The sequence below is a fragment of the Rattus norvegicus genome, chromosome 3 (genome assembly GCF_021556685.1).
Source record: "Rattus norvegicus strain SHRSP/BbbUtx chromosome 3, alternate assembly SHRSP_T2T, whole genome shotgun sequence".
NCBI lineage: Eukaryota > Metazoa > Chordata > Mammalia > Rodentia > Muridae > Rattus > Rattus norvegicus.
Window position 1 is genome coordinate 133431871 of NC_141536.1, and position 14120 is coordinate 133445990.

General features: G+C 43.8%; 1 protein-coding gene across 3 annotated transcripts in view; it reads right to left on the bottom strand.

The window, feature by feature from the left end:
- The window catches only part of Ralgapa2 (Ral GTPase activating protein catalytic subunit alpha 2), a 282313-nt gene that overhangs the window by 37977 nt on the left and 230216 nt on the right, over positions 1-14120 (bottom strand).

A 14120-nucleotide genomic window follows, 5' to 3' on the forward strand; every position in this document is an offset into this window, starting at 1 on the left:
CTATTGTCCTCTGATCTGAGTCTTAGTTGACATGGAAGTAATTTTTAAAGTTAATCCATTTTTTTCCCCATAGTGCCATATACAGGGACTCACATATGTTGGGCAAGCACTCAACACTGATAAACCCCAAGACCAGGAGATACGTTTAGAACAGAGTGAAGAAAAACAAAACACAACACAACACAAACCTGGGAGTTCTTTTCTCCCCTAAAGTTAAATCTCCCGAAGAACATATTAGCTATCACAAAGAAGAGTAGACAATGGGAAAATAAGTTTGGATTTCCCTTTCATTTAAGGGGGGAAAGATCTTGCTTTTTTTTTTTCTTGGTGATGAAAACGATTGAATAAATCTAGCAAGAAAGGCAAACCTCAGTTGATATGCAAATGCAAAGGAGTCTGGAAGCGGGTTTTCAGGCTTAGCAGTGGCACAGCACAGCAGCTGGGAGGCGGGAAGCAGGGCTGCGACTGAACCTGTGGGATGTACCACTCCTAGTTACTGACTTGGAGGCCTTGGGCAAGTCACACTTTTTCTTTGTCTTCTCCTTTTGCAAGAAGGGCACTTTGCACACATTTAGAATCTTGCACGGTCTGAGAGCTCAGATTTTTAAGCTAGCTAGCACACCATTCCTGAGCATGCTTTCAGATTCCCTCACCCTAATCTTGTTCAAGATGTGCGTGTAAACCCTGCTTTGTGGTCTTAAACATAATCACCTCCCCGAGTTTCTCCGACTTGAGACATCAAAAGATCAAAAGCAAACCCAGCGCCAAAGCAAAGCCAGCGCCCTCGCATTCCTGTTACTGGTGGGTGAAGTACCAAGAGTGCAACCTCCAATCGGACACTCAGAAAGGCATGCTCCTAGCTTGCTTCCTGATCATCTCTGATAAACGCCTGGGCTTTTTCTTGCCATTTATCTTCCCAGGCAGGCTGGTGTCTGGTCACAATGCACGTTTCCAGTAACATTGTCTCTGAATGATAAGATCCACCTTGAACAAGGCTCCAACACAAAGGCTGTCGAATGTGCCCGTGACAAAGCGGACACTCTTCTATGGCTCAAAAACAATGCCTGACACTTCTGTATGAATAGACAGAAGGCACATCAAAGGCAGCCTTTCACAGGGAAAAATTGTGTGATGCCCACTTTAATCTCTCTGAAAACCTATGCACAAACTGAACCCAATTTTATTTTTCAGATAAATGCTAAGGCTTGATACAAGGACACCTTTTCCTTTGCAGTTAAAAGAGGAGGAGACAAAGATATGCTAGCATAGCCTTTGAACTTTTGAAAGCTGTATCAATGAACCAAGGTACTTAACCACTGATACAAGGGCAGAAATTTTACAATAGCTGCATTTAAAGCATTCTGACTAAAACCAGTCATTATTATAGATTAAAGAAAGGCATTAATATCCACATTTTTCTTAAAGCTACATACTTTTCAATACTATTAACCCTTTGATCAATTAACAAGGTCTAAACAGAGAAGGCTCATAAAAATCTCAGAGGCCCAGGGCCACGATTTGGAGGGACCACACTCATTCCTTACATAAGGGGGGCAGAACAAATGACTTGTGGGTAGCACAGGAAAATGCCCCTGAGGCACAGTAAACAAATGCCTCAGGGAGGTAGGACTGTGCAATGGTGTCTGTGGTAGCTTCTGAGCTCTCCTCTCATCTTGCATCTCCAGGTCCCTCTCAAGCCCTAGGCATCCTACTGAGATGCTGCTGCTGCTTGTTTTTCCTTGTTTCAGCCAGTTCAGCCTCACCCAGGGGACTCAACTTCCTCCTTCTGGCCAAGCTGCTAGTCTGATTTAATGTGTGACTTTTCTTACAAATGTGTCTTGATGATTGTACAGCTCAAGTTCCAAGTCTAGCATTATCTATTCTCTGGGCACACCTCAGGAAGTCAGACCCTTCTGTAGGATGTGGTTTCTCAAGTCTAGATGGTGACATGTGATACTTGTATGAAGCACTTAGTTCAGGGCACAAGACAAACTGAGCCCTAGGGAGGGAGGGCTATCTAACATAACCATTCCCAGTCCTGAAAGGGACCATGGTTCCTTGCTCCCATTTTCCATAAGGTAGCATTAATCCTTCTTTCTAGACCTAGGCACCTCCAATCTCTGCTTAGGGTCGGGGTGGGTCAATGTGGTGACTTCCATATGGTGCCATTGTGTAGTTGGGCTTGGTAAAATGATGCCCACTATCTGCTCACGGCTCAGATTGGGAAGGCATGCGTTAAGAGTTCTTAAAAGACAAATGCAACTTCATCTTAATATAAAAACATCAGTGCTTAGAATCACATATAGCATGTAAATCTGCAGACACATGAGCTGTCTACACTCTGCCCATCACCTGGTTCTCTCATTTGGGAAGCTCCATCTTGAGTGCTGATTATCTCAGGTATGTAAGGATGTACATGAAGACAGAGGCACCTGTAACACTTAAAGGCTAGAATTAGGACAGCAGGTGGGTGGACGATCTGACCAATGGATTGGCTAGTGGTTGGTGCTGAGCATGAAGGTGACAGGACAATGCCTGCTCAGCTCCTGGAATCATACGTTTGGTAGGTTGCCCTGATTTGCTTGGCATATAGTCTTTATTAGCCTGTCATACATGGGAAGGGATGCTGTTATTTTGAAATAAACAGGCAACTAGTTAGACTGTTGTGGATTCTTGTCTGATTCCCGACCTGATGGCCACAAGGCAGGGTCCCACTCCACTAGGCAGTAGAAGGGTAAGCTGGACTTAACCCTTAAACAGGATTTTATGCATGGTTTTTAATGATAAGCAGATATAGAAAGCAGCATATAAAGAATGCTGTCTTAGTTTGTTTCCTGCTGCTGTGATAAACACCATGACCAAAAGCAACTGGAGAGGAAAGGGTTTATTTCAGCTCACACTTCCTGGTCATACTTCATCGGAGCAGGAACTCAAGACAAGGACAGAAGCAGAGAGCACTGAGGAGCACTGCTTATTGGTTTACTCTCTCTCTCCTACACAGCCCGCTTTCTCACACAGCCCACGCCCACCTGCCCAGGGGGTGACAATGCCCACAGGCAGCTGAGCCTCCTCCACCAGTTAGCCACTGGCCAGTCTGATGGAGGCAGTTCCTTACTGAGGCTCTCCTCCCAGATGACTCTATTTTGTGTTAGGTTGACAATAAATGATCTTTAAAAGAAAACCTGGCCAAAATCAAACAATGCCTTTGAAAGAAGCTCTACAGATCTGAATTTGGGAGCATCTTCTGAAAAGTTGTACTCTTGAAGTGGCCAGAACCAAGGCACCCTACTAACCTGGACCTTCAAAGCAAGGCACTTCGAAGTTTTTTTTTCCTCTTACATGACTCAGAGTCCCCTTCCTTGCTTCCTTCCTCCTCCTCCATTTATTTATTTATTTATTTATTTATTTATTTATTTATTTATTTATTGCTTTTTCAAGAGAGGTTTTCTCTGTGTAGCGCTGGCTGTCCTAAAACTTGCTCTGTTGACCAGGCTGGCCTAGAACTCAGAGATCTGCTTGTCTTAGCCTTGTGAGTGCTGTAATTAAAAGCACGAGCCATCCCTACCTAGCTAGAGTCCATTTCCTTAATGCCAAAAATCACTCTCCTGCTAAGGAACCTTCCACACCTCCCCGCTTTATCAGGACTGATGGTCAGTAACATTTTATATTGCCTGCCTTCACGTTCTGATAGAAGGCCAACAGCACTTGGGACTGTTAAGCAGATGTCAATATTTCTAGCTAGAGGAAGGTTCTGTTAAAAAGTGACAGCAATGCAGCAAGAAATTAAGATTTTTTTTCTCTCCCTCCATTTCCCTATTATGAAGGTTTAACTTAAAAGTAAGTAAAAATCATTTGGAAAACTCAAAAAAATAATTCTAGACAAATTATGATTCAGTTGAATATTGTGACAATCATAAGTTTTTGAAAAACACATCTTACAGTAAAGAGAGGTAATTTTCTTTCTATGAGAGGTAAATTTTCAAAGAAGGTTCTGAAATTAAGGCAGACAAAGGGGACCAGGAGAAGGAGGAAAGAGGGTAAAGAAGAGGTGGAGAGGCAGAGGAAGAGGAATAGGGGAAAGCAGAGGGAAGATGGAGAGGTAAGGAAAACATTCAGAAATGAAAGGGAGAGGAATGCTAATTGCCCTGACTGACAGTGATATATAATGGAAAGAAGCAGCAGACCCTAATGCCATGGGGAAGCCTGTGCCCTGTGTCCCAGGAGCACTGTGGAAAGCCAGGGCACCCACCCCCAGCAAGAGATGGCTTGGCATTTCTCGGGGCCACCCAGGGAGTAGCAACTAGCCTGAGCTGCTGCTGCAGAATGATACTCAGACTACTGTGAATAAGCCCTATGGCTTCTACTTTGGTAATAAAGTGAATGATTGGGCTGAACTAGTTCGTGCCACTTCCACATGGGCCAGGATCCATGATGGAACAGGGGACATCCAACAACTTCTTAAGAGCAATGGGCTTCATTCAAATTTACATTTAGAAATGACACTAAGGCCAAAGTCTACTTTTGAGCACCCTGGTTGCCGTGGTTTGGCTAAGTTTTGGGTTGGTAACCCTTCTGTCACAGTCTGAATTCCACTCACACTGGTCTCCTTGGTGTCTGGCAAAGGTCAATTTTGATCATCTTTCTTTTACATTTTAATAAAAGTTACATTTAAAGTAACAATCATTTTCCCAAGTTACGTTTTTTTTTTCCTGATAATAAAATCAAGGTGGTTTACATCCTCTTTTTGTGAACTGGTAAATAAGGCAGGCTATCCACTGCCAGCACCAGAGGTGGCAGCTGTTTGGGCCAATGGCAGACTTAAGGATTCATTAACATCCCAGGCTGAATTTCACAGGCTAATTATTTCAAAGTCCTCCTCTCAGAAGCAGGATTCCCAATACTTTGTATTATGGACAAAATAACATCCATGGGCACATCACCCAGAATAGCCAGAAACACGGGGTAAGAGCTAACAGTTTTAAAGAAAAACCTGTGTTCAAGAGGCAGTGACCTCGGCACCCAGGGGCTTCCAAGAAGACCCACAACAGTACCCTGAGGTCTGGAAGATGTCCTTTACTTACGGCTCCCCATGCAAACAGCCCTCTGGGGAGGAAAGGAGTGGGTGTTCATAGTTATTGCCTCTCTGCAAATGAAATAGCCACAGAGAATCATAAAAATGACCTTCAGCTAGCAATTTTATGTATTTAAATACGAAAGGAAGTACCAAAGCCTATCCTGTAACTGTCCTCCAGTTCTTTGTCATCATGAAATTATCTCTGTGAGCACCTCTGAGGGGACATGTGGGACAATCTTTTCCTTAGACAGAGGGCTACATTATAGAGCTGTGGATTCCTGCTCTGTATCAATGACCTAAGAGTGTGCCTCGTCCTTTTGTAGTCTGCTCTACAAATTCCAGAGAAGGAGGGGAGGAGAGGGTGTCGGCCTCCTGTCTTTAGTTAGTCCTATAACTCTTATCTGCTTTCCTTCCCTCGCCTCCATTTGCTTTTGGTTCAAGACAGGGTCTCTGGTATCACAGGCTAGGCTTGAGTTTACAATGGAAGTGAAAATAATCTTGAACTTCTGGTCCTCCTACTTCTACCTCTCACCTGCTGGGATTGTACAGGCGCGTCATCATGCCTGTAGGGTTTATGCTTCGACAAGGATTGAGACCGGGGTTTGTTTCTTTTATGTAGGCAAGCACATTACCAGGCAAGCCTTCGCTTTTCTGTTTACAGTAATATTGGTAATTGTGATTTTAGCTCTACTACTAAATGAGGTAACAATGACAGCTGTTCCACTCCATGCTGATGGGGCTCAGTGAAAGTCTCTTCGAGAAGTGAGCATTCAGAGCTGGGTGTAGTAGTGTATACCTTTAATCCTAGTACTTGGGAGACAGAGGCAGGTGGATCTGAGTTTGAGGCCAGCCTGATCTACAGAGTGATTTCGGGGACAGCCACAGATCCACAGAGAAACCCTGTCTTGAAAAACCAAACCTCAAACCAACAAACAAAAATAGAAAAATGAGTATTCAGGAACTTTTTCTTCCATTATAGGAACAGGAGCTAATGCGATGAGGAGACCTGAATACAGCATCAGCGTGACTCTGACACGCCTCATGGTAGAAGGAAGTTCCAGGGTGTGACAGCGTTTGACAGGGGACGTTGGAGCTTAGTCGGAATGTCAGATAGTTTTTAAGGAAAGGCTTGGGAATCCTATGCATTAGTCTTTTGTGAAGAAAAAAAAATAAAAAATTAAGTATCCAGCCTTGGGTGTGTAACAGACGTTTAACAAAATGAACAAGGTTTGTTGGGCCCCATTGGTACATATATCAAAGTTTCTATCAAGGTACCTCTGGACACAGGATGGATTTTATAACACACTAAAGACTAAGCAAACATTGAAATTTAAAGAGTATTTTGTTCGAATCTTACAATTTTCTATTCTGGAAAGTCAGTGGGCACTGCATTACTTTGAATAGGATCTTAGCTATACGGTTTCTCTACAGCAGAGATATTGAAAACCAGTAACATTTCTGCAATTCCACTGTTTCTGTAACTTTAATTTCAGAAAAAGAAATCTGAAAATAGCAAGTAGACATTTTCTTGATTGAAACAAAATGCGGCTTCATAAAAAGGGAATTTTTACTCTTAGCAAGGACAAAGATTATGAACACTGGTCAATAATTTGCTTATTTACAGTGATATGACCCTGGGTTTATGAATATAACGTGACATGAAAACTAAGTCAGTCTTCAAGAGAAGACTGAACACAAGTTCCGAGTTCACAATTAGCACCTACCACAGAGGCCTTCCAAGAGTTTCCCTAGGAAAACCTGGAATGTGCGGCTCATTCAATAACCTGAGAAGACAGCTTTTTTCAGGCACAGAGCACATTACCAGGTTCATTAATTAAACAGTGCGGGTGGAGCAGATGGATGCTACCTACGCTCCAATGACGCTAAATTGGGACAGAGGTTTGCAGTCCTTAATGAGACTCCATAAAATGAATGATTACATAGTGATCCCAAGTAAACAAACCAGGGAAGAGCTGGACTGCAGGCAACAAGTCCTGCAACATGGTAACAAGGAAACCAACCGGGAAGCGTCTCATATGCATACCTCTGAGGTCATTCAATCCAGTATCAAGTTGGCCCAGAAAAGCAGGGGAGTCTACAGATGACACTGGACTAGAATATCCGAATGCCTGGCTGTGGAAATGAATGGAACAGAAACCGTATTTGTCACATATGTGGTGTGTAACTGAGAATGACACTCAAGCGTCCCTTTATTTTCATAGATGAACATGTAAAATATATTTGCAAGGGAAGCTCTCGAGAAGATGAGGGCATCATCTTTTTAGCCATACTTTATCACTAATCTTTACTTTTGTTTTGCTACGTCCCTCCCTCTTTTTTGTCCTAGACTATGCTGCACATGAACTTGTGGAGTATCTCTGAATGTATCTTATAGACTCGTGGGAGAGGAATACAAAGTAACTGGGATACTAAAAATCCCCTGAAGACATCCCTGCTGTCTGGAACACACTGCATACAAGCTTTAGAATGACCTTCTAGGTCTTCCAGCTAAGACAGAGAACAATTCCTGTGAGCATCTGAGAACTTTGGAGTAACAACTGGACACACCCACCCAGCAGTACAGCTCAGGGAGTCCAAAATAGTTAATCGTGAGTCACTTCTGTCCTACTTGGTCCTTACTGTGGCTGCAGTGCCCTGCTAAGATGTAAGAAGCTCTTTTGTGACAGTTTCCTCTACTCTGGCTCTCGCTTTCCCATCACATCTGGCCTACGCTGCAAGGCCTTTACATCTGTTTTAGAAAGAGGAAGGGTACAAGCCACTCAACAGGGGCAAATGAACACCACTTCAATGGAAGCATGTTTGGGACTTTTCACTAAGACATGCACAGCCAGTCATATTAATTACATGCTTATTTTGGGCTAGCCTCTAGTGAGAATATTCGCATTTAATGTTTCTACTAAATTTTAACTTGGAAGCTACATAAATAAAGGTTGGATTGTGTACATAATTTCAAAACAAGAACACTTCTCATTCTACTTTCCCTCTATTCTGCTGTTCAATTTTTGTTTCACACAATTAAGAGTTTGGAGTAGTGGTTCTCAACCTTTCTAATGACCCTTTTATATAGCTCCTCATGCTGTGGGGACCCTCAACCATACGATTATTTTGTTTCTACTTCATAACTGTAATTTTGCTGCTGTTATGAATCATAGTGTAAATATAAGGGACCCCTGTGAAAGGGTCATTTAATCCCCAAGGGATTGTGACCCACAGGTTGAAAGTCTGGGTGACAGTCCAGAGCGAATATGCTAAAATTAAGAGGAATCTGTAAGCCTTTACACCTTTAATGGCCTTCTGTTCTGCCGGGGACAAGTGAGGAAGAGCATCAGGTCTTAAGAGCCAAGCTGCCCGGTGTTCAGCCTAACCCTACTCCTACTGAAGACCCAGGCCAACTTCTGCTTGGTACACCTTCAGTTTTTCCATTTGCAAAGTAAGGCTAACACATTGTGTAGGGCTGTCTAAGAGTGTGAATTATGGCCCAGTGCACCTCATCTTCTGTATGTCTTTGAGGAAGCTACAGTTTTGCACATTATCCATCCATCCAAGTGACTTTTGGAGCTAAGCCTGACTCTGGGTCCACAGGCTGGTTAGATAGCCTATTATCTATCACATGCCAACACCAAGTACCAGCTAGTGTCTCCACTTCTGTTCTTCATGAATTGTTTGATTATTCTGTTGCATTTGGTCTCACCTCATAAGAGTGACTGGGAATAGGATGAAATCAAGTGCCTGTGGTAGTAACAGCTACAGCTCTCAACTCACAGATGTTTCCAGCAAAAGCAGACATCCTTATACATATTGAAAATGGGGATCTTAAGTGCTCAGTTAAATTTTTGTCTCGCCAAATACACCATCTCACTTCCAATGACAAAGGGCAAGGACATTGGGATGCCTTTGGAAAACAAACAAGTGCTGGGATCTAAGATGTAAGGCGTGCTCAGGAATACGCAGTATCTTTGTTTCATTTTTTGAAACTAGATGACAACTCCCATGAAGCTGAGCACATGGGAATTTCAACTTAAATCTGTAGACTAAAAAGAAAAACTGCTTTCAAAAATGGGACATAAACAAAATATAATAATAATAAATATAATTATCAACAATATCAATCTCTATTTTCTTTCCCACAACAAGATAAACATTTTTTATAATTTATAAGATCATAATGTCTTTTTTATAAATCTGTATTTTTCATAGGCTGAAGTTCCTTCAAGGAGCCAATCCATTTGCCAAATTCAAACAGCAAACGATCCCTGTGCCAGACTGTGACTAAGAAACATATAATCAGAAATGGTGGTGAAGATTCTCCACTCTAAAATGCTTAAATAAAATGCTCAATAAGGGATCATTATAAAAACAGCCAATATTTTGATCATTAAAAAGGAAGGCTACCTGTATAAATGTGAACAATCTCTTTTTAGTACACAAAAATCTTAGTGTTAAATTTATGTATTTATTTGCATAAGTGACACACAGAATTCTGAACACTCTCTTACAACTTTCTGTCAAATAGGTCACTGTGTCACCAGGGGCTGTGGATTCCATGGAAAGTTAAAGGAAGAGCGAGCAAGAGGGCACCGGTGGCAGGAGCTCTGGCACTTCCACACCATGCCTCTGACACTCTTCTCTTTCTGTCTTTCCCTTTTGGTGTGGCTGGGAATTGAACTGGGAGCCTTGCACACACTAGTGTGTTCTCTGCCATTGAGTTCTATCCCAGCCTGATTTTGTAACTTAAAAAAAAAAAAAGCCTATCAGACTCTTACATTCTTCCAATATGAGGAAGGAATTCAAACTTAAAGCTTACAATCCCACCCCCTTCACTGAAGAGGAAATATTTTTTAATAGAAATTTGAAACAACTTCACCAAATATTAAGTGAGCCTTTAGTAATCAGACCACATTTCATACAACACCTCAAAAACAAAACAAACAAAAAAACCCCAAAATAACAAAACAAAACAAAACAAAACAAAACCCAACCATCTTTCTGGAGCCCCCCAAGACTTTTTAGCCTGAGGGGTTAAAAGTGTGGGTGTGGAAGTCAGCTTTTGTTTGAAAAATTAGCAATGCTATGAGTCACCCTGCATTAGCAGCGGAGGAGTTTTGCATCTTGTACGAATCCAGACACCATATGCCATGCGAAGGCCTATTACTTTATTCGGTGCCACCGCTGACAGGCAGCCACGTGGGTATCCCCAGTGGAAGGGCTGTCTCCTCCCGGCGGCGAGGACAGGAACCCAGTGAGCTGAACACATCCGACATTGTACAGAGCAGCAGGAACAGCTGGTAAGCTATCGAGCAGCAAGGGCTAGCTAGGAGCGCAGATGCTAATGAGCCTGGCAATGACAATGCAGGCCTTCAGAGGAGCCAGCCCAGCGTCTATGTGTTCTCACAAAGCCTGAGAGGAGAATCTGCTCCTTCATGCCTTCAGTCTCATTAAAACACATACTGGTGTTAGTAGTTTATCAAAAGCTGCTGTAACTTACAAGTTATAACTCTCCCCAACAGTTTCAACGTGTTTTAAAAAGTGGCACTGAACTGTGTGGAGTGGCCCACGGGCCTGTTTGGGTAGCAGGGAAATTTTAAGGGGCAAATGGTGAGCAGTGGGCTCGGCAGTGCAAGCCGAGCAGCTGCTGCTGGGTTCAGGTCCCAGCTCCCACTCTCACGGAACTGTGTGGCCTCCAGCAGGTTGTCTAACCTCTCTGTGCTCCACTTCATATCTCATCAGATGGCACACTCCTACACTGGCATAATGTGTTCCAAGGATGTGGCTCTTTCCTTCATCAGCTGCTGGAAGGACCCATGGACTGAATACACAGGTGGAGTTCTCAGTGCCTGGGCTGGGCAGAAGTTGTCGAACCTAAGTAAATTGATGTGTACTCCTGGGGACCAGCGCATGGCGCACTAAGAGGCTCGACCTCCTGGCCTCCCTTTTGTCCCACAACATAAGCCAGCAGACAACTCCCGAGGGAAAGGTTTAAGTGTAAGGAGGGAGATCACAGAAGGGTGTAGGGAGTTGTGGGGGCTCTAGGAATTCCAGCCAGGATTGCTAGTGGCCATGGGTTGGATGGGCCTATTAGAAGCATCTGGGGCTCCCTGACTGCTAAGATCTGTGATGGTTCTGGGTGTAGGGGAGGCTCTTGGCTGAAAAGTGTTCACTTTCTGAATAGTCCTTGCCTCACTTAGGACTTGTGACTCCTGTTCATTCTTCCAAGCCAGGTCAGAGACTTGGGATACTGCTCTGTGTTCTGAGCTGAACCTGCCATTGTAGCCATTAAGAAACTGTATTGCTCTTTGATGTAACAGGCTGTCTTCCAGCAGCACCCCTTGAGGACCAGAGCCATGCCTTCTGTATGCTTACCCTCAGCAATAGCAAGGGTCCGGCAGACAGAAAGACCAATGGCTATCTTGATGAATGAACAACAACAAAAACAGCAACAACAACAACAAAAACTAATAAAAATAAAAACCACAGTCCTGCTTCTAACCTCTCCTGTTCAGAAGCAGCACCTGGGAGTGAGACTGGGAAGATAGGATCTGCTGACCCTCTTTTTGCCAATACAGTATTAGAGGCACTTAAAGAAACATAACTGCGTCAAATGATCATCTCTCTACTGCCTATGGGTGTGTGGGAACGTTAGAGGGAAGTGCCTGGCTTTGGAGGGTGAAACTTGTCTCCTTGAAGTTTTTATGCCAGGAAAGTTCAATTCGGGGCATTTCAGAAGGTGACTTATCTGCACTTTGGAAAAGCAAAAAAAAAAAAAAAAAAAAAAAAAATGCAGATGCCTGGCAAGTGTAGGTGAGTGAACATGGCAGTGAGGACATGCTAGAAGGCTGCGCTTGGGGAGGAAGAGTAAATACATGCTAGCGAAGTTGCAGACCCCTATGGCACCAGCTGCAGAGGAAGCTAAAACCCTACCTGAGGCCAGCTTGGACAAATAGCAGTTCTAGAAAAACAACAACAAAAAGAAGCAGAGGAGACCACAGCTTCATCTGCGAGGGTCTTACACGCAGCAGGCACTAGACTGGGATACTGCTTGCCCCTGCTGCCTGCAGCCTGTTGTACAGACATCATACCATAGCAGCCATGCCACTCGCACTCGAATATGCTGTTGCTTTCCTATTTACCTTCCTTTACCTCTAGCCCTTACTTCTAATTGTAGCCTGAATCCCACACAGAATGCCAGGACCACTGAAAGAAAACAGAAAAGCTAGAAGGGAACTCAGGTACACTGTCAGAGGATACCTGGGCTATTCCACAGCTCATTCCCAGGCACAGGCTCCTGAGGCATCCCAGTAGTCTAGGGATAACCGGATCGTCATCCCGCAGCCTTTTATAATGGCCAAAAGCCATCCAGAGACCGATGTAACAACTACTGCGGACTGCCTTCTCATGCTTTATGAACAGCACATCAAATGAGCTCTTCAGGCACTGGGATTTCAAAGATTAAACCAAAGCAAAACAACCTGGTTTATGTATTTTTTGAGATAGGGTTTCATGAAATTTTAACTATTGATCTTCCTGCCTCTACTTCCCAAGTGCCAGATTTACAAACATGTATGACCATGTCCTGCCAGTAACAAAATGAAAATCCCCTAAAATCAACACACACACACACACACACACACACACACACACACACACACACACACACACACACACACCTTTAGTGTTTAAAAATTAGCCAGAATGGAATTAATTCTAGCCCAAGGCTCTAGAGTAGATTCCACTGCCCAGGACACAGTGACAGTTAGTAGAGTCATAGAGAGAATGTTGGCACATTTGTCTGTCTGGTTCACACATGTATGCTTGAACAAACATGCACACAGTCCAGGCAGAGTCCTTCTTCCCTGTATTAAGTTCCAGAGGAATGGTGTTCCACGGCAGGGAGGGCTGAGCGAGCCGCCCGTCACGGATGGAATGTGTCCCTAGTGAGGGTGCTATGAATCTCTGCCATGGAGCTGCCACTTCCACAGTCCGTGTAATGCCACCTAAGTGCTCTGCCTCACATGACTTGCTGTAGGCTGCTGAAGATTAGAGCCATCGATCGCTCCCTGCAGAAGAGTCTTGCTGTGCAAAAGGAAAGTAAGCCGCAGAGACAAACAGCTCAAGTATTGATCTGCTCTGGTGGGGGTGGGGGGCTGCACTTCCAAATGAAAATCAGCTCTCCTTCCCAGCACCTACAAGGGTCACTGTAATACGCATGGGGACATGACGAAGACGGTGTGTGGGGACAAACACTGCTGCCCCTCTCCTGTCAGTGGGTCACAGACCTCTCTGAGAAGCCAAGCGGCCACATGAAACCTCCAGCTTTATAAAAAAAGCCTGGCAACATTCTATACTGTCTGGGCATTCTATATTCATCCACAGCAGTGCTGGAGAACGGCTGCCAGAGGGCAACCTGATGCAGGGGAAGCAAGGTAGATGCATTTCAAGAACATCCTTCCAATGACCGAGAGTCACCCCAAACTAGAAGTCTGGCTCTCACTGCCCATGACACAAACCCTTTTCCTATAGAAGAAGACCACGCATAATTTAAAGGCCAATATTTAAAAGACTGACCCCCAAAACATTCATTCTTCTTACGGAAACTGCCACAATGTAAATCATATGGCTTCCAGTAGGTTTTTTTTTTAACTTCTTCAAGCATAAAAATGTAAATTCACCCAAAAAGTCAAATGAAATTATGAAGTACACCAAAACTCATGACTCTTGGCAGCTCTGTGCAATGAACACAGGACGAGTACAGGTTAAACTGGGAATACGGGATCAGAGAGATGGTTCAGTGAGTAAAGGTGCCTGCTGCCAGGCCGAAGGCCTGACCCTGACCCCTAGAAATCAAACGGTAGATAGAGAGGACAGGCTTCTGCAAGCAAGCGGTCCTCTGACCCCACATGCATGGCATAATCCACATGCCACCCCTTATGCCAATTAATAAATAAAAATGTAACACAACTTTAAAGGGGGAAATTAAGAAATCTATATAGAACTCAGAAGGCCCCTTTATATGTGCGTTTCTATGGAG